Source organism: Corapipo altera, unplaced genomic scaffold, assembly GCF_003945725.1.
Source record: "Corapipo altera isolate COAL_440 unplaced genomic scaffold, ASM394572v1 0, whole genome shotgun sequence".
In the NCBI taxonomy this organism is placed as follows: Eukaryota; Metazoa; Chordata; class Aves; order Passeriformes; family Pipridae; genus Corapipo; species Corapipo altera.
Window position 1 is genome coordinate 20,084,004 of NW_020884872.1, and position 22,498 is coordinate 20,106,501.

At 37.4% G+C, this 22,498-nt stretch overlaps 1 protein-coding gene across 3 annotated transcripts in view; it reads right to left on the reverse strand.

Moving 5' to 3' along the window:
* Window positions 1-22,498, reverse strand: part of TBL1X (transducin beta like 1 X-linked) — a 196,237-nt gene that overhangs the window by 97,059 nt on the left and 76,680 nt on the right. The window contains exon 1 of one of the 3 annotated variants that reach the window (XM_027639220.1): window positions 11,319-11,336. The exons of the other annotated variants lie outside the window; for them this stretch is intronic. The gene's annotated coding sequence lies outside the window, so the exon portion shown is untranslated. Of the gene's footprint in view, window positions 1-11,318; window positions 11,337-22,498 lie in introns of those variants that run through there. 3 annotated transcript variants of the gene reach the window in all.

Genomic DNA, 22,498 nt, shown 5'->3' on the forward strand with positions numbered 1-22,498 from the left:
GACATTACCAGATTTGATTTTCAAAAATGTAATCACAGGTCTTTCCACTGCCTGCTAAAGTACTGAGCAGGTTATTAAAAACTGAGCTGCTTGAGATTTCTTCATGTGCACCCCGGAGCAGAAATCTCAGTTTCACTTGCACTCTCCACCCACTCCTTCCCTCTGGCCTGAAACTGGAAAACTCATCCCAGAGACACTGACACTTGCACATCAACGAGCCAACTTCCCTGTCGTTCAAAGACAGCCTCTTCCTTCCCAGTCTCATCTCCTCTGTTTAGCGTATTCTCTACTCCCACAAACAGGCAGAGAGTATCCTGAGCAAGGGCTGCCCTGAACCATACAAACCTTAACACTTGTCAGTCATCCTTTCACATGAAATGCAGAATTTCACACTCCTGTTAACACAGACTCCTTTGAAAGGCAGTGGTACTGAGCAGAGCAAATGTCAGATCTAATCAAAAGAACATTCTCAAGTAAAAAATATCAAAAAAAAAATCTTCTCCCATTTTTAGCCATTTTTAATAAAACAGATCAAGGTCCTGAATTTCCTAAGTAAGAAACCATCTCCGCCAAGCGAAAAATGTAACACTGCCTTCATTTGTATGCTTTAAGAAGAAGCTTGCTATGTTGTTGGTGAAGCTGAATTTGCTGGGCATTAATTCTGAGACAATTTTTTAATTCTTGAGGTAAATGGTATCTCTTTAAAGCACTTCCAAAATTATTCTTCCCTTTAAATCAGAGGCAAATTTACAGCAGCTTATAGTTGCACTGAATTCTGACTTTTTTTTAATAGAAGCAGAAAAAAAGATTTTGAGGAGAAGAGAGGAATCATCTAAGATAAAACTTACAGCTGGAGTCATAGTCCACTAACTTCCATGCTTGGTATGGAAGAAGTGTACACCTGGAAGGACATGGCAGGCTAAGCAGTCAGATACTGCAAAAATGCAGAGGGTTTTATGAGTGCAAATAAATGTCTGCTCTAAAAAGCATGGCAGAAGTGACCTAATACATTTATCTACAAACAGAACATTCATTTGTAACATCCATTTGAAAATCAGATTTTTATATTCAGTAAGTATTATCTTCAGCATTAGAAAGATAACAAATTTTCTTGCAAGACAACTTCTGTGTAGTTTCCATCTTTGGACTCCTGATTGGACCAAACACAGAACAGCTGGGACTAACCCCAAAGCTGGCCCTGCTTTGAGCTGGGTGTTGGACTAGAGACCTCCTGAAGACCCTTCCAATTTGAATTATCATATGATGCTACAACAATCATCTCTCCCTACTAAAACTAAATATGCTTCTTGTGCTATTTACATAGAAAATAAGGAGCTTAATAAAAAACAGCAGAGCACAAACTTACATGCTGAATCCAGACAGATCCAAGGTCTTAAAAGCATCAAACGTGAGGCATTCTTCCTGATCATATAAAGCTTATGCTGGTTAAGCAACTGTAACAAAGCTAAGACTGATAACTAAAGATACAGAATGCCTTTGTTGTACTGCAGATTACCTCTCAACATTACCTTTTCCTTTTACCTAAATCATTGTAGAGATATAGGAGTAAAAACTATTTATATTAAATTAAATTAAATTACAGTTTAACTTTGTGAATTTTAATCTTCCCCCAATTAAAATGCATGACAGATTAATAGGTTATACTGTCTGGATATGAAAAATGCAGCTGAGAATACTGGTTAGAGAAATACACTAAATGAAAAAAAGATCAGGAGTGTGAATTAATCTGCAGTAAACAGGGCTGTGAAAAACCTGAGCATTTAAAAAACACACAGACAAAATAACCCTCCAACAAACATCCCACAGACTTGGTGGTAAAGAGCATCGATCTGGGGCCTTCTTGGTCTGAGGAATCCAGTCCTCTGAGCTGTCTGGGAACCTACGTAATTTCAACACATTTGAACTTTTTAATAAAATATTGTAAGAGTCACCAGTAGAAGCAAAATTTCAGGAAAAAAATCTTCAAAATTACCATCTGCATGTTACAAAACATAACTTCTCTAGATTTTGGTCCTGTTGATTTGTTAATCTGATTAAACTGATAGTTGATATTAGCTGTCTCATCATCATATGCCCTTATAGGACTACATGGGTATCCATACCTCTACACTGAGACAAATTCACCTCCTATGATAGCATATATGAGAATACTGACTAGCATATACAAGAAAAGTTTGTTTGTGTAATGAGATTAGGATAAATTCCTTTAATGAATTTCGGTAAAGTATTATTTTTCAATATAGATGACGTTCTATGGTTTAATGCAATTCTGACACCATAAATGGTATGATCTAGCCATCTTTGGTTTCTTTTATTTCAATTTTCTATCTACTTTCAGAGGTATTTCAGCTACTAAAGCTGACAGATTTTTAATGATTCTCTAGACTGTACTTCATTGAAGGGACACACAGAAAGAGTACTCAAGATCTTAGTATCAGTAAATGGTTATCCAATGATTCAGTCAATACATGGTTTATAGTCCCTATTTCATGGTATGTTCAAACATAGTAAGGTTCACCAAGCATGTTAAAAAGCCATTAGCAAAAAGAATCTGAATCAAGCGTCGAAACTCTAATTAAAAAACAACCAAAACAAAAAAACAAATCACACAACAAAACAAACCAAATGCAAAACCACACCAAATTTTGAAAATTCAACTAATTAGTTAAACTTGTTGCAGAGGGAGAAGGACTTTTGAAATGCAGAAAACCACAAAGTTAACTTGCTTTCCTTTTTCCTGAAGCTTCCTCAGGCTTGCTAGTCCAGCATGAAAGCCCAAAGATGCTGATTATGTTGCTGCAAACGTAATTTCTTGAAACCTTGCGAGGGCCTTGCAAGGAGCTTAAGAGCGGAAAGGGAAAAAGCATCTATTACTTCCAGCACTGTGAAGTGTCTCACGTTGTTTAATGCTTCCCTGTGCATTAATTTTATTAAATAAATTCTTCTAGGTCTCTTCAATAAATAGTTCTCATTTTTGAAATGCTAAACTAATAATTCAGAACATCTGGAAGTCATACAGATCATGACAATAATTCAAATTGCAATGTAGACTGCTTCAATTTGTATATATACATATATGCCCTAATCTAACACTACACTTGCACCTTCATTTACAACTTACAGCACTGAATTTCATGCAGCCAGTATGTGATGATACTTTCAGGCAGCATTAAAAGGTGATTTTTCCCAGGGTCGCAGAAGTGCAATTACCATTGACTTCAAAATGAAAGGGAAGTGGCCTGCAGTTCTGGAAACCTGTCAGTCTTTTCATCTTGGAAGCTAAACTCTTCTTCTGCAAATTGACAAAACTATGAAAAGTGAGAGCAAGCATTAGCACAGAAAGATATTTGCTTTTATTCTGCTGTATTAAATGAAACAAAACCTTTTTATTTCATGACAGAACATGTCAGGGACATTCATGCCACTTAACTTTGATTCTAACAAGTACATGTATATGGATGTTGATGCCTAAGGCTGGGTATGAACACGCAGCCTTCATTATAATGAGCGGTTTTCTTGTACTACATTAGTGGGAAAGGAAGGGCCTAATACCAAAAGAATCACTGAAATCAAAGAACTACAGTAACAAAAAAAGGATCATTAAGAGACTTTTTGCATCACAGTTTACAGATTTTGTTTACATTTAAGTGTTTTATTGGGATGCAAGGTGTTAAGACATTTTTGGCCCTGGCCTTTGAAATTATTCAGGAAAATTTTGAGGCATAGGCTAGGAGACTTAGAAGCTTGGCTTAGAAATTTTGGAGAACAGGTATTAAAAAGTTCATTTTCATCATGGTAGCTGTAAGTCTAGCTAGATACCTCATTCTATCCACTGTAGTGTGCAATTTCAGGTTGTCGTCAAGCTTCTTGTTCTGAGTGAAGCTTCACTGGTGTAGCCTCATTCCCTTGTTTCTTGTAATCACTATTCCCTTACATTCCTGCTGAACACTGCTGCTCCTCAGTATCTCAGGAATAATTGCTCATATCAAAATGAGTCTTATTAAAAGAGTTCAGAGAGTTGGTGTTAAAAAGTGTTTAAACTAAGCTATAGCATAGTGAACAAATCAGGTTAGAGAGTGACTACATGATCAGCTAAGTCTCATGGGAGCAATACTGAACAGTTGTGGACAGTGGAGGATGGGAGCCTATTCAGCCAGTCCAGCTGCCGCCAGGACTTACATAGAGAAATGCCTTGGTTCTTAGGTTTCATTCCTGTCTTTTCTTTTCCCAGTATCCAAGATCCTAAAATTTTTACTCTTGATTCAGACTGTCAGGTTTCCTCAAAACAATTACCCCTCCAGCAGTACCCGTGTTCAGACTTGTGAGGCACATCCATAGGGTTGCTGAAAAACCCCACCCAAATTAAATGTGCCCCACCACCCTTCCCAAAATATCACCTCAGTAAACCAGCAATGAGTTTAAATACAGTCATCTCGGCGTCCTCAATTCACCTTGTTATTGCACCTCCAGTTGCTGCAGCACAGATGGGATGCAACATCTCCCACTGTTTGGGGACTGCCCCTAAAGGTGAGCCATATGTTTTGAAATACCCAGAAACAGCAGGATTAGATAAGGAAATCTCTGCAGCCTTAAGGCAGAGTTGCTTTGATTTCACTGCTTTGTGTCCTGCCTCCTCTCCCAGCCTTTTTTTTTTTTTTTTTGAGAGCTTTTGTAATTTAATTTATCCAGGTTAAGCCTACAGAAAAAAAATCCAAACAAATACTGTGTTTGCGTGCGCACGCGTGTGAGTGTGTGTGTGTGTGAGATGCCTAGGAAATCTCCTGTGTTATCTGTGTAACATTTTACCTTCCACTAGACAAATATATTTTTAAACAGTGTGGAATCAAAACAACATTCTCAGCATTCAAGACATTCTGTCATCACTGCCCATTTGTTGCCCTCTGGGTTTCTCTCAGCTGGCAAATTTCCCATTTAAGGAGTTATCAGATTCATCTGCTTAGACAAGGCTGCAAAATAGAATGAAAAGCTGGATTATTCTAGAGAACTCATATTTTTCTTTCAGGGCAGAAAATCCAGTGCATGAGAGCTGAACATTAACAGCAAATGGAACCAATCTCTCAGAGTTCACAATTCTACCTCACTATAGTCTGTGAAATCTAATTTGGGTTAAGATGCCACAGCATTTATTTTACATTCATACTTTATTTCTTTGAATATGTTTAGTGCCACATATTATGTCAACCTGTTTTAAAGCCTTAAATATTATGTTCATATATGAAATTTATTTTTAAACTGTAGTTCTAGTAAGCCTCTAGTGCATCCTGCTGCTTCTGTGCAATTTATCATAAAGAATTACCAATTGCTTTGCTACCATTTTCCCTACAGCACATTTTTTGCAGAGTGAAAATGTTAAAAAAAGGGGGAAAAAATAGAAAAAAAGAATAAATCGCCAGTTTTCCACAGCAAGATGGCTCGAGATTTACTTAAGTGATGGAGTAGCTTTCATGACAGAGGCTGTACTGCAAACCCATGTTTGTGTTTCTGGGCCCGCTGGCTGCAGTGCTAAGATTTCTGTAGGGATATGCCACGGTTCTTAGTACTGTAATACACTAAAACTCCACACAAGCCTTTTGTATCAAAGTGTGGAACACTAGTTTCTCCCCCTAAGTAGAAAGAAAACTGTGGTAAGGTCTGGAGAAACATCTCAACAGCAACCTTCCTTACTGAGCAGACAAAGAAGGTTTCGTCTTCTTGCCGCAAATGAGTGAACTAACAAAAATTCCATCAAATTCAGGGCAGGGTTTCATGTGCTATGTATGCATGTGTATGTGCACCGAGGTAACCAGAAGATGAACACAAGAGAAATGTTAAGTGATTTTAAAGTGATTAACATAACAGCAAACTCATTACTGAGCCAGACCTACTTTATGGAGACTACTGCCTTCCAGTATTGATACTAAACCAGTATCTTATGATGTTCACTGAAGTAAAAGTCTATTTCAAGGTGTTGTATTATTTTAGCACAGTGATTAATCAATTTCTTTTTAGAGCATCCTCTGAGAGCTTAAAAATTCATGATTCACTTTATTAGCATTCTGTACAGCTTTCCATATTCTTTGAGTGGTATGATTAAATTTATCTGTGGTTGCTAATGGTTGCAATATGGAAAACGAAGTATGAAAGTCACCATTCCACATACACCCGTGGATGTCCTTAAAACCCACCATGAGTTCCAAACAAAGAGGATTGCATGTGACAATCCTTTCTTTTTATTCTCACAAGCTAGCCTGTATACACTGTTTGTGCAAAAGGCAGACAGGATGGACTTGTGAAGGAATACTGCAAACGGAACAAATAAAATAGTGCATTATATATGTCACATTTTAAGGCTGGAAATTAGTTCCATAAAGTCATTTTCATCACTAAATTGAAAGATTTTCTACTAGGTTTGAAGGGTCTCAACACTGCCGTATTTATTTAGATTGCATGTTCTAGTAGTCCAGGCTTGTCATCAAAAGATAGTAAGAACTACACTTTGCCATTCTGGGCATAAAGTATTAAAAATTTATCAAAGAAATCAAAGCACCTTTCTAGTAAGATTGAATCCATCATCCATAGAAAATGCCTACACAGACCTACAAACACATTTTAGGTTTACTGAATACAGCAAGATATAATAGCGTACAGTCTCATTAAAGAGCCAACAGATAAATACTGAGCCATCCAAAATGACAGTTCTTTCTAAAACCTGATGTCATGCATGGAGTAATAGTAGGATATTCTGTAACATAATAAAAATTCATATGAGCAGGGCAATGTATCGAGGTATTTATCATTAAGTAATACTCTTATAATGCTCTAGCAACATAAACCATGGTTGATCCCTGAGTAATTTCTCTGTTGTGTGCATTGCAATATATAATCTGGAAGAATGAAGTTCTTCATTACACAGAAGTTAAATGATCTTTTTTCTCCTGTATTTCTTTTTGTGAGCTGCTGAGCTATTCAAAATTATGTAACTAAAGGGTGTTTTCACAGGGAAAGAGTATCTTTGTTCCAAAGGAGGCACTGGTGTAACTTTTCAGAAATATCACATTAAAAATAAACCACCATAAAAATTGCATTGTATTGACTCTGTGACCCCAAAAATGCACTCCAGACTGTCACTACCATTAAAGGTAATGAGTATGTTTTAATTCACCAGTGATGACTTTTTGAGTACAGGTATCCCTCCACCAATGCATTTCACTTCCTCCCCCTGAAAAGGGGGCTCAAATATTATCATCACATGACAATGCAGACCCCACCACAGGGCTAGAGAAGGGCCACTTTATTAGGAGTCTGCTGACAGATCCAAACATTCTGCAACATTCTTTAAAGCAGAAGCACGCCATTAATTTCCATATGTATTACTTTCTATGAAAGATAAGCGACTCAACATTGGGAAGGGCTTTACAAGGCTAATATTTCATCTCTGTCCAATACTTTTTTGGTTTGTGAAGTGTCTGCCTATTATGAGACTAACTTATTCCAAAGACTAAATTAAGCAGCAAGACATGACAAGCAGGGCATTTGTATCCAATTTGCTTACAACCTGAGGCATGCTACAACAGCTCTAGGCCAAAGGCTGAGTAACCTTAACCATTCAATAAATGCAATAATAATCAAACTGAATGCACAGTATTGGGAGACTTATTTCTATTATAATATGGAATTTATATATAGGACCAAGTGCAACTGTGCATTTAGTGACTGTTACTAAATAAATGATGTTGTTGAGAAACTTTTTCTAACCATTGTTCTGAAAACGCCATCCAATACAAGTGAAATGTAGAGGTTTATATACCTTGTTCTGCAACCAGACAATGCTTCTGAAATGACAGAATTACACCCTGGACTGTAGGTCCAGTATCAGTTTAAAAATATCCATGCAGACATGTATAAATATTAAAGGACTAGACAGCATAGGACAGGACACATAATCAGCCACTCTAGAGTAGCAACCAGCCTGTGCTATCCTGTTCATGTACCAATTAATTAAGGTCTAGCTGTGGAAGAAACAAAGAACTAATTTAAAATAATTTATTTTTTTTCTAACAGCACTACCTTATCTCATTCTGAAGAGATCGTGCACAGACATAGGCTTTGCTACCAGAATACTATTTACTTCACTGCTCCAGTTTTAATGAATAAAACAATGACATTATTTAGGTTCATGATCCATTCTCCAGTCACAGTAAAGTTCATCTCTTAAATAAACAGTGTCGCAAGCTGCCTTTAATTTGTACTCAGCATACCAACAATTGATTTTTCCCAGAAACTCACTCCCTTTCCGTTCTGCCTTGTGACTATACGGTCTGATTTATCCCTGGTGTGGAGAGCTGCCTTCTATGCACATTCCCAAAAACCTCCAAAAAATTAACACAATTGAGAATAAAAGATGTGAAGATCTACTCCTGAGGTGGAAAGACCGGGCAGCAAACTGTTTCATAAGAAAGCACAGCACCTATTTCCTTCTGATGTCTTCATTCTGCTCTGCTGAGTCTTAATCTGTAAGGAGGACTGTTTTAAAAAATGAAGATAGGAATAATCATCTTAAAAACTGAGAACTAGCTACTGGATTCTCTTTTCCTATCTTTTCTACCATACTCCCCCCCAAACAAGGGGAAAAAAAATCCATCCATAATCGCAAACAGAATATGAACAGACATAAATAAAGCCCAAACCCTTTAAACATCAGCACAGTGGTGTTTTTTGTGTTTACTGGCAAATCACAGAAATGAATGATATCACATCCAAGCTCTTGGATGTTAGAAACATACTGCTCTGGGACAGGCTACCATTGCTCCCAATCCTGCACTAAAACATGTTAGCAAAAGTCCAAACAAGGCTATTGATACCTTCTGATTTAAGAAATCATATTCTAGTAGGCTGTTTCTTACAGTTCAGTCCAGACAAAATGTAACTTAGAATCTCATACTAAAAGACGGCATTTGTATTCCAATTTACATGTCTCATGAAAATTCTGCATAATATACACAATATTTAAAGTTATTTAAAATACATATTTAAAATTAAAAGATCATAAAACCAGAACGACTACATCCACTTAGCCAGTATCTCTTCTTTAACCACGACAAAAGTAGATACTTAATGAAGAATGTATGAACAAAGCACAGACACAGTGGTATTCTCCCAGCCTCCAACAGCCTACAGCTCTGGGACCTCCTCATGGTTCCAGTACTGAGACACACCAGGACATGCTTTAGTGGAACATTAATGTGTAATAATGCTGTATATTTGTGGCAGGTTTCACTGGAATGTTATGGGACAAAACAGCTAAAATCACAGTTAGGTATCTCAACTCTGTTAGTTGAATACTATGGTGTCCTTAATTTTTCTATGTCCTGTTCTAGGTATGAAAAAGATTCTAGCATTCAGCTCCCTCCTTTGAACCAGACAAATGTGTAAATACTTCCACAATAAATTTGCACACTGAAGCTATCCATGAGAACTGGGGATTTTCATGCACATGTATGCAGCGACCATGAAATCTTCACATACATGGAGAGGTGATAGACCCATAAACAAATAACCAGAAAAGCGCTCTTGCATGTTTTCCTTTTTGAAAATCTTTAGGAATATTGTACCTCTGGTAAAATGGTGCTCTTTTCATGTGAGTATAATTACTTGGCATTGTGCCTAAGAACATACCAAAAGTATGGAGTGATCTTGATGACAATCCCATCACTGACACATTCTCCAAGCGTTCAGTGTTTAGACTTCTATGAATTTCCCCCAAGCCAGGAAGGAGGACAGAATTACTGGGCTATTACTGAACAATTCTTATATTTTGGAGATTTAGTACCTTTAGTGTCTTATGTTACAGCTGCTGCTGCTGCACTGTCTTCCACTTTATTCCAGCTGAATAATTAAATACCCTTTAGTCCTTCTGACAGTCCTAGACTCAGCATGGCTGTTAATCAATATCACATAAAAGGGAATTAGGCTTAGGCAACTGTTGCACAAGGTAGGATGGACAAGGCAAGATGGAAAGAGACCTCCTCTTTCAATCAGAAACCTGATTTTCTGTATTTTACAACACACCTTACAAAATGTGCATACAGACTTGTCAATACATGAGATATATATATAGATGTGTGGGGGAATCAAAATTAACCTCAGAGATTTGTTCCATCATAATGGCAGCCAATAGTCACTTCTCTTTCCATTCTTTTATAAATTCCCTGTCTTCACATGTTTCTGGGATTGAAAAAACCCCCCCTCAGCACCAACATTAAATTTAAAGTATTAAGTTTATAGGGAAAATGTGACTGCATGAAACCATTTCTGAAAATATTACCATATGACTGCAAAAGAGAAATATAAACAAAAGACATTTAGTAATTATTATCTGAATTCTGCTCAGTGTAAAATACATAGGAAGACCTATGTTTCCAGAGGTCAGGGAAATTTTTCTAGAATCTCTAAAAACTGCCCACAAGTTATGTATTTTTTTCATTATTTTCTTGTCCTGCAATGACTCCATAGGCTATTAAGAGCAACCCCAGGCTGAGAGTACCAACAAATGAAAGATTCACATGAAGGGGTGTGAATTTTCCCCATGCTGTCATGCCACCATGCTTGATGCTCAGATCTACAGAGAGAAAAGGTGACACGGTTCCCAAGTCTCTTCAACAACTCGTCCTTTCTGATGAAATACTCCAGTATTGAATTTAGAAACACCTCAAACTTCCTACCAGGAACAAGACATTAATTGAAAAGTCAAACAAGAGAATTTCAGGTAGTTAAATAAATAAATTAACAGTGATAATGACACCATCAAGCCACTGACACATAGCGGTGGAAGAGTTCATGTACACTTCACATTCTTCTGTTGTGGGTGGCCTCTGGTATTTCATGTTTAAAGACCTGTATATTTATAAAACACACCAATTCAACTTCAATCCATGCACATCGTAACAACAGTAACTCTAAGTAATGAGGAATAATCAGCAACTAAAATGGAAATGACAAAGTAACAGATTGTTCTCAATATTATATTTTCTGAAGCATTTAGCTGAAATTCAGTTTTGCAAAAAACCCCAAACAGTATTTTCCCTCCTTCCTAGTGGTAACATAAAAAGAATCTGCATGTTTTATATCTAATTTATTACTTATTTCAATTTTCTTGTCTCACCAAGATTTGCTTCAAGCTTTAGGAAGTGTGCTTCCACTAGCACCTCCCTCAAAACAATCCAGAAAATATATTCCATACAGCACACTGTCCACACTCAAGGATCACAGAAAGAACAACAAAGCAACTTCAAACCAACCGGGGCTTTTCTAGTTTCTTCAGTCCCTTCCCTGGAACTACTTAGCCTCAGGGAAGGCTGGCGAGCCTCTGGCTCCCAGAGGAAGGAATAGCGGTGCCAGAGCTACGCTGCTGAATCGCCCATGGCAGGCACTTGCAGAAGGGACAGGGCACCCCAGGCATGAAAGGAGCCAAGGCAGAAGGGATGGCCATGGCTGGAGCTCTAAGCCCAGTCTAACCTTCTGAAGGAGGGCAACGGGGCCTTGCTGCTCTTATCTCCCCATCCCAGAGCTTGCCCACTTCAATTCAGCCAACACCCTGTATGTTTTGTGGATCTTAGCCAAAAAGATTCTGGAGCTACACAACCATTTATTTCTGCGTTGTTTTATTTTTTTTTTTTTTTGAGCTTCTGACTACACAATGACTCTATATTTAGAGTCTGACTACACTTACTCTATATTGAAATACAATCTTTACATCAACTCAATACTGCAATTTGCTTACCATGAAGCTGTGTTACATACATATCTATGGAATCATACGTACTAACTTACATTTCCTCTTTTTACACACCATTTAGCTAGAAAATAATGAATGACCCCTTCTTATAGATCAGGTCATATTCTTTTAAAACTGGAAATCAAACTTCAATTGAAATGAAGGAAAAAATATCCATGTTTTAAACACAATAAGACCTTTTGAAACAGTGCTTTACCAGTTAATAAAGGTTTATGTAAGACACGCATGACATTAAATAAAAGTTTTGCATTTTGAACCAATTCAATACATACAAGAGAAATTATCTATAACTAGAAAAATTAACTGAGTATTTCTGGTCCCTATGTCCTCCAAGATTTCAAAACTAACAGATCTCATGCTCTCTTTCTTGGTTTTCTAATTGAGTAACTCATCGGGAGAAAGTTGGGGCTTTCCTAACTAGTAATCTCCCAAGCAGTTTCTCATCTTTAAGCTGTTCGCTAAATTGATAAGCAGAAATTAAGAAAAGCCCTTCCCCTGTTGGAAAGGCTACAATTGCCAAAACTGGGTTTACTACATTGGCCAGATCCAGATCCAGAATTAGTCTTCTCACAATTGAGTCAATGACTTTCTCTAAAATTCCAGTAGCAAATACTGTCTGACTATTTTTTTCATTAGATCAATGCAAATAATAACTCGGGAGTTAGTAGCTCCCAATTTTGCATAGGACTTATAGGTTGTGATTTTGTATTTCATATTAAATTGCTAAAAAAAAATCTGTTCTGTTTCTAGTGAACATTCAAATATTTTCTTTTTAAGATATTCATGCTGACATGTGATTCAGCAGAACCTTCTCCTGATGCAGCAATTGTCTGTAGTGGAAGCAGTGTGTCAGACAGTATTGCTAGACTTGCAGAACGATGATTAAAAAGCATGTCTTAAAAAATGAAAGTGGTGAGCACAACTATAAAGAAAACACCCAGAGAAATCCAAGCAAAAGACTAAAGACAAAGATACAGAAATAAATGCATAGCTCAGTTCCCAAATTAGTTTGCAGTGCCAAACTGATCTCCCCTTCTGCAGGGTCACAGCCAAGTGTCATTCCATTTGTAATCTAAACTGAAGCCAAAAATATACACAGAAATAATATTTGAAGAGTACAAGTATATATATAATTGATTTTCTATGAAGACTTTAGGAGATGTCTAAATCCAAAGTAATTTTTAGAAACTATGTTTAACAGAAATACCAATTCTTGCTAAATACTGGATTTCCCCTAACTGCCTTTATTTAACCTAACTGACCATAATGTCTACAATTTAGCTCAGTTTACAAAGAGTTTCCATCAAAACAGACTGTCACACAGACCAGTCTGTTAAATGGAAATCTTCGCCTCTCCAGACAAGTTTTCCTCTGACACTTTCCTCTTTTCTGTATCACAAAGGCTCCGCCTGGGATGAAAAACTGCATGAGATGAACCTTCCTTTAATTACGGTAGATTGCTATACCATGAATCAACAAATACATGACACCAGTCCCATCACTATAGTTGTCTTGGTCTTGACGGTCTATTCGTTTGCTTCCAGACTCCACTACAACTTAACTGCCTTAATCCCCCATGTGCCGCTCACCTTCTTATTTCACTGGGTGCCAATTCTTCACACTAAAAGGCAGTCTGTAGTACATGTATGGAATTTTTTTTAATTATGTCTCCAACTTACCAGCTGTCAAACTCTACTTGACATTTACAATAATGTCTGCAGAGTAACCTGTATCTATTCCAGTTTTTTCCACTATGAACTACCCTTGCTCTTTCTTTATAAATTCACTTGCTTTGTACTCTTCATATAAATGTTATCCTTTTTCCGTTTACATCTATATTATGACTGAATATGAAATTAGAAATAGAAAAACAGTACATTCTTTATGATGAGGATGAATTGCATAATATGTACTGAACAATTCCTCTTTACTTTGGCAGGCAGAATGCATATTCTCCTTTATTCTGTTCAGGCATTCAACAACGACTTTGGACTTGGGGGAAAAAAAGCTAAACTAAGTTTTCAGTGAAGATTTGCTTCAGACCTCCACTATAAAGTAAAAGCTATATCAAGCAACAAACAGTCAGCTTAAATCCCAAATGTTTTCATGTTTTGCATTTAAGCTTGGATGATAACTTTGCTCTTTTCCTTTATTGCAGCTCTCAACAATGAGCAGCCTCAAGAGAAAAAATAGTTTCTCAGTCTGAAAATCATATGGAAAAGATCAGCTGCCCTAAAAAAAGTTATAAATGTCTGGACAAACTTTTCCCAGATTTTCCTTCTTCAGTTATTTAATGAACATATGGTTATTTATAATGTGAATTACACTTGTAGTATTTCAAAAATTAGTTATAAACATGCCTAGAGCTACTCAGCTCCTCCCTACTGACCTTGCTCAATACACTCGAGCATTGTTTTCTTTGGCATGTCTTTGACAGTGAATCCCTGTTCTTCAGTGTCTTCTCTCTGTGCTTTAAAATTCACCTTAGCTTTCTTCTCTTAGCAAGTACTTTATAACAGGTTATTTTAATTTCAGAAAGCTCATAACATCAGATATCAATTATGACAAATAAAAGCCTTGGCCAGCAGGCATAGCTGATTAAAAATACATATAAAATGAATGCAAGCTCAGCTATATTTTAAACTAAGTATTTAAGGGACAGTAAGGAGTAATCATTTAGGTTAGTGAAACGTAGCAGAAGCTAATAGCTGTGTCGATGTCTTTTTGACAAGTACAATATAGACACGTGTCCAAGTGAGGCTCCTCTCCAAGTCAGGAGACAGGCGCTTCTGGAGCATGATACACCTCATCAGCGAGACTCTGCCCCAGAAGGAGAGGAGGCCCTTTGCTGGGAGCACCTAAGCCTGGGTCAGGGATGGCTCCAAAGTAGACAGACACCTCTGTTACCTGACATCTGTGTAACCCATGAAATTAGGTGAGATGATCTGACCCAGAAGAAGCTATGTTAAAAGTAACAGGAATACAGCTAAGAGACTAGAAATACAGTCTTCTACTTTTCATTCTCATGAATGTATGTATGTGTGTGCATGTTTTGTTTTTTTCTTTTTTCCAAAGAAAAAGAGTTAGGCAACATCACCGGGAAAATCCAAATTAATCTTCTTCCATGTTTATGCTGTTTAACTGTCTGTGGAGTTTAATGTAACTTTTCATGTAAATATATCAATTTGTTAAAAAATTCTTCCTATTTAACAGAGATTTAATTCTATTCAGTGTATCGCTTTGCAATCAACACAAACTGCAGATGTAAAATGTCCATCAGAAGATGGAAGGGCTTTTTACCCAACATCTAGCATTTCCTCAAGTACTCTCATATACTGTTTTTTCTACTTTTGAATTCAATTCTATTGTAAAGAATTGAAAAGAAACCACTAACTGAAACATCAATGTTGCATATAGCCATGCCTTCAAATGAAAAAGAAACTGCTCATTTCTTATATTTCTTCTTAAAGTCTATGGAATTACTTTTTGTTTTAAATGTTTCTGTTCACCGTTAATTGCACTTTACACCTCACTTGGGGATTCCACAGAGCTCTGTCCTTGACTTTCTTATGCTCCACGCACAAGGGAAATCTCACTCAAAACTGATTTTAATTATCACCTATGAATAGATACTCTGTGCTCCAGACTTGCCTCTTCTATGCTGTCGACCAGAATCCTTATCCATTTCTGATGTGATTATTCTCCAGAATAATTTTGAACACTCAGTACTCTTTCTCCCTTTCCTCTGCAGCCCTTCTTGCTGACTACTACTAATCTTAAGTACTGGCAACATCACAGTCATCTTGTTTGTCACACAGACTTGCAACCCTCAATAACATTATCTTAACCTATACATTTGGAAAAAATCTCCACATTTACATAAGTAACTTAATTTTTCTATAGAATCATGGCATCATAGAATGGTTTGGATTGGAAGGGACCTTAAAGGTCATCTAGTTTCAAACCTGTGCCATGGGCAAGGACACCTTCCACTAGACCAGGCTGCTCAGGGCCCCATCAAACCTGGCCTTGAACACTTTCAGGTGTGGGGCATCCACAGCTTCTCTGGACAGCATGTTTCAATGTCTTTATTTTATTATTTTCAAAGTCTTTCACAGCCCTTCTCTAACCTTGTTAGTGCCCTTGTCTATACTTACTACATTTCCAACTGGTAATCTGCATGTTCTTTTCATGTTTTCTCTTCTATTGGGAAAATGTTTTCTTAAACATCCATCAAGCTACTTCACTAAGGTCCTTCATATTCTTCAGAACTTTGGAAAAGATGAGCATTTTCTAAGAAAAATGTTGCTTTGGTAAGAAAACCAAAATGTGCTTTCTAATGAGAAAAAAAATCCCTTCCTAAATTCCATGAGTACTTTGAGATGTTTTATTCCTTCAGGTGTGCCTTTGAAAATGAATGAGAAGAATGGCTATAGTTAAAGGACTCCAGTTACTTGTCGCTGAATCTGTTCAGACTACCACTGTTATTCTGGATTAACATCCTGGAAATTCATTCTAGACTTGAAAGTCGAACAGACTTACTCTGTTATGGCTAACTAAAGTAATCAAGATTTTCCACATAAAAATTTTTGCCACCACACCTGTTTCAATTCCATCAACATTACAAAGGCAGCCAGTTTGGCTCTACGCTAGGAATTTAGTTAATGATCTAGCTGATGTCTCATCCAGAAAATAATTTAATTTACAATTCTGTCAGCAATTCTGCATGAATAAAAAAGCAGTAGACAGGAATTCAGCACTTTAAAATACAAAGAATGTGAGGATCTGATCCACAGAATAAGAGAGGAACAAATAATCTAGAGTATAGGCTTTGAGTTTTGGAAAATAAAATTCTAAATGTTTAACTTTTTGTACTGTATGCTCATCTGAACACGATTCCTTGCTTGATCATGTTCTTACTGTGTCTTATTTTACTGTATGTTGTTAAAAAAGCAAAACCTGTAATTATATGAGAGTTTTATGTTTTATGGCACAATAAAACACTTTGAAATCCTGGTCTCTCGAGCACCTTCACATCTCTCTGAACTCCTGAAATCAGGTGACACCATTACTGGTTATTTCACATTTACTACCACCAAGGAAGGAAATTCCAAGGTGTGCTTCAAGAAGCTTTGCAAACAAAAAGCTCTCTTGACAGATGTTTTATGTTTTAAGGTATTTTCCTAAGAAAAGCTACAGAGTCTTCAAAGCTTTCTAACTCAGGCAGCTAGGAGCCCTGGGTGGAATTTCTACAAACCCATGGGTGACTTCACGAGAAAGGCTTTTGATCATGGCCACTGGAAATCCCAGGACAAAGGCAATAGCCTGCTCACTTCTTATTCTCAGCTGTTCCACAAAATCAAGATTAGCTAACCAACCCTCATCCTCAAAAACAGGGAACTGGGTCACTATTGGAGTTTTATTTAGGTAAACCTCTACAATGCTTTCATCACATCACAAGGAAAACATCAAATATGTACCATTCTGCAAGCTCTTTTGCCTCACTCTCAAATTTACAGCTTGTATAAAAAAACCCCAGATAATACAGTTGAACAAAAAATATCCCAAAAACCACAATGGATTAAGTAAATTTTCCTAATGAGGTTACTTAGTTTTCTCTTTCCTCACAGAAGTTAGGGGTCCGTCCCCACCCCCATTCGTTCATTTCTTCACGTTCAGGCAGAACTGATTAAACACTACGAAGGTGCATTGTTTCTTCCAGTCTTTCCTCATCATATTTCATCATGTAAGGTAAGTGTATAACTCAACTGGCTTATGTCCTCCTAAGATACAGTGGCTAAGATGGAGAAATAAATCCTTTGAGAAAATTGACAATAAACTCAATATTTAGTAAGTGTTGTGGACATTATTAAATACAAAAGCATATGACAAGATCATCATATTGTCGTAATTGTGATTCGCTACAGTTTATCAGAAGACTCCTGCATGTGGGCAGGAGTTGTTGGACTGGGGGGAGATTTTGTTTTACAGGCAGTCAGTTATGGGAGATTACACAGTGAGAAGCACTGACACACACAGACACACATCACACACCCTCCTCCAGGCTTTTACACAAATCACTCAGAACTTAAACATATGAAGACACAATAATTCGAAGCGAGAATTTCTGCTTTAACTGAAATTAGCCCTTTGTTAATTTAGAAAAGATGATTCCTAACATGTGAGCTTAAACTTTACTCTTAAAACGAAGCTGTTTCTTATTTTCAGCTGAAATAATATTTTATCCTGTAACTTTACTTAAAAGAATTTTTTTTCTTCTCCTAAGAAAATGTGTGCCATATTCTCACTTCATGTATAAGAATTTGGGTGGCTTAATTGTAACAGGTTTTAGCATATGAAAATCAAAGCTTTTTATGCACTGCAGTGTATTTCATAATATGATATATGACGCACATTGAGAAAATAAAAGAAAAATTAACTATTTATATCCTATATGCCAAGTGTTTTCTTAATGGTACTAGAGAAAAGAGAAAAGGAAAATAAAGCCAAGGTTTCAACGTTAAACTATGTATCACAGCCACTGTACAGCAATGGCTGTGGCCATATTGGAAACAGAGAACACCAAGAGCTGACAACATTCCTCCTTTTCCTTCTCTGCCCCCAGTAAAAGCCGCACACACGTCAGACTCCTTTACTCTGGAAGGACAAGAGCAGAAATGACATCTCCTCAACATATGCCATGAAGCTACTAAGAGAAGACTATCAGTTTGAAATGTGGTTGGTACTTTGTCCTGCTAATTCCTCAATGGTCACTAAAACTTTCTTCAACTGAGGGATGAACACAGGCTAGGAACAGTGCCCAAAACAGTGTCATTTAATCCTGGCACTAATAGACTACAACAGCAGCACTGGTTAACACCTCACAGCCTCTTGGGGTCACATTATTTTCTTTATTTTGATAAAGAAAAGCACATGCACACAGGAGGTTCCCCAGACCAGCACCATTTAAAACAACAAAAACAACAACAAAACACAGGAAAAACCAAAGACTATAAAAAGACAAACACTGTAACAAAGTACCAATTAGTCTTACCCTTCAACAAAGTAAAAGCTTATCAAATAATAAATGAGTAACCTAATATCTCCTTCTGCCTTAAATCCTTTCCCATTCCTTGCCAACTCCCCCTTCCCTGCAAAACCAGATGGCCCCAGCAATATGCCCTGAAGGTCAACAGATGCACTATGTCTTTGGATGAAGAAAAGGTATATAATGTCTTTATTAATATTTCCAGATGATAAAACTGGAAAACACAAGGTGAAAAAAAGCACAAAAACAAAGCAAGTACAGTTACTGTGTTAAAATATTCAGGACACCAATGAAAATAAAGCCAAGTAGTGAACTCTTATTAACGTTATGAATAATAAATAACAAGAGAAAAGAAGAAGGTTTAAAAAAAAAGTACTATAAGAAATCACATAAAGAAAGGATACTAGATAACTCTGGGGACTGGTAATGCATATGGTTGCTTATTTGTCATGGCTGTCAGAAGTTGTGAAATTCAAGATTTTCATGTTTTTACAAAATGTGCCCCTGCCTTTTGGCTTCATAGGAAACTGTGTCAGTGGGTGAGTAGATGAACACACTCACAGGTGAATAAACAGGTGAACAATTTAGCCTGGAGTGGGTTGGCTGAGGCTTCACGCTGTTCCAGAAAAGTATGTCTGGAGAGACTCAAATGATTTACAGATTAAGCTACTCCAGATTTTCACTGGTGAATTTGAGGTACAAATACATGTCTGTGAGTCTTAATGTGAAAACCGAGTGTAGTGACATTATTGTGCTTGATGCTTTTTGTGTTCCGTTACTTCCAGATCAAATTTGTCCAACTTAACAATAAAAACAACTTTTAACTGCCAAATTTATCAGATAGCCAGGTAGATACCTTTCCTCAGAACATCCATGATAAAATATTTTACCCTGCTCCCTGTCACAACTGGGAAGTGGCATGTTCTTTACCTTTTGTGCATGGGTACAGTTGTGATTATCACTGACAGCAATATGATTCCCTAAGTTGGATCCCAAGACAGACCTGCATTTTCAGGCTTAGTAACTGAGGTCTGTAGACACCCTGTAACTTATTACTTGTAGGAAGACAGAGGTGTATTTGTGTAGGTATTCTAAGCTCATGGTACATAAAAAGTTGCACAGATTAACTTACCACCCTTTCCTCAACATGAAATAACTTGTTAGCCTAGAGTACCTTGCTCATGTGTCCTTGTACAAGCCTAGAAGATAAGGGGCTAACGTGTGTGTCTTAAACACCAACAGTCAGACAGCTGTGGAGCCAACCGAGGATTGTTAGTAATAACACACTGTGAGGAAGAACAGGATGTGGCTGGAGAATGGGACCACATGGAGGTAGGGCAGCCCTTTCCTGGGACAAATGTCCTTGTTCTGGCTCCTGGAGATAAGGACAGTGTAGTCCAGGGCAAGCACAGGAATGAGGTCCAGAAGCAGGCATGGACCATAAGGGAGGATCAAGACCACCAAAGACCACTGAAACCCTCGACCCATTGCCAGCAGGGTCTAGAAGAATGGACTGAGAAACATCTCCAGAGCAGGGAAACTGAGCTATAAAAAGGCACCACAACAAAGCACAGGCACATGTACCCCCCAGAACCCTGGACATTCCATCAGGTGGTTTGATGCTGATACCAGGACTGGTGATCTCTCTCTTCCTTATTTTCCGCCTTTCTTTGTCTTTCCCCCTCTTTAATTCATCTCTCTTTCTTCCCTTTTTCCCTACCCCTTTATCCATACTCACTGCCATGTGCTCATACTAGGAGATCAGAGACAAACTAATACATGTCAAGTGTGTAATTTACTAAAAAAACTTTGTAAGCTTTTGCAGATGCTCTGACTTTTGTCAGACCATACTTTTGACCACAAGCATCGACTTGGTGCTCCCTTCTTGGGTGCTCTCTTCCCCTTAAGAGACAACCACAGTCCTTAGTTTAAAACTCTATGCCCCAGAAAAAAAATATGATTCAGTTTAATTTCCTCATGGGTTCAGAACTAACAGAAGTACCAACAAACAAAACCTCTTCCAAGAGCATGCATTAACCATAAAGCACCCTGCATAGCTATAAGAAAAGTAGCCTCTTTTTACTTAAAATAGATTTACGCCATCTTCTGAAATGAAATATTTTATGCTTGTACACAAACAATATAATAAAGCCTATTCCTATCTGAAACTACAGCCATATGAACCAAAAATCCCACAGCTACCTGTTCCTAACAACACAAGGCCCGTGTGGATATGCTGCTGGGGCCAAAAGGTGTTAAGAACCTTTAGCCGTGGACAGGTATCAGCTGTGCAAAGTAGCTTCCACCAAAGCAAATGATGCAGACAGATCGTACTTCACTGGCAAAACAGACAGGCAAGGAGGAATAACATAACCACTCCGGCTTAAACTCTGATGGCCAGAAGGTGTTCACCTTCAGATCTGAGGACCTGTCTCCAGTAGAAAGCTGCTTCTGGCCTAGCAGAGATGCCATGCATACATGTAGAAAGTACTGCTTTGCCATCAAGGACCCATTGTCTTCCCAAACAGCACGAAGTACAATGGAGGCACCCACAGTTTGGCAGACATGGCCTCCTCCAACACATTCTCTGGCCATAATACTATAAAGAGGGTTTACAAATCCTGGATAGAGTTTTATGTTTCTCTTCCCCTCTCTATGTAAGTCAGAATGCACCAAGTATACCATCACTTCACAGTCCAGCTAACACCCAAGCCAGAGGAGGTATATATCAGACTCAATATACCCTAAAGTAGCACTGCAAATGTATACTCTATTTTAAGAAAAACTAGAATAAAGTGCTGAGAAATTAAAATTATTAATCTGAATAACTGTACCCATTTCTATATCCCACCATAAAGACTGAAATCTGTAGAGAGACTTCACTAGATTTTTTGTGCGAATAAGGAGTAACCATCATTATGTCAGTGGAGCACTACTAGAACCTGGGAAAAGCCTGTTACTCGTGAAATTGAAAAATAAAGCAGTGTGTATGTCAGTCCAGCAAAGCAAGCTGCTGATTTCTAGGTATGACTGTGTGGAAAGGGAGAAGCTATATGAGAATAAAAGACTGTGAAAGCTGCTCCATTTTTAAAACAGAGAGATTGCAAAATTGTAAACATTTTACAGTGGGTCAGGTTCAGTGCCTAACATCTGCAGCCTAGCATTCACACTGTGTAACAAAAATGTCTGTAGAGATCTCTCCAAAACAGCTCCACATTATCAGTGCATTGAAATATTTATTCAGCAAGACAGAACATCAATAACATTACCTCGTAAGTTTTCTATTTTTAAAATATTTGGAATTGCATTAGATAGCCTAATGTTCAAACCACTTTGCTGCAACGTTTTCAAAAAAAATAAACAAAAACTCCTAGTCTCATCTGAATTATTTATTATTCTCTTCAGAATTACAAGCCAGCGAATATCAGTATAAAAAAGCTCAAAGCATCCAATCCAACCAGCTGTTTTCAAGATATAACAGGAGACAGAAAGCCTGAATCAATAATAAAGTATCGTTATTTGTATTTAACTGCTGCCTAGGAATGCTAATCATGAATCTTATATGCAAGATTATATTAAAATCTAGAAGAATCCAGATGAAAAAAGAGAAAATTATTCTTATCCCCAGAAGGTAT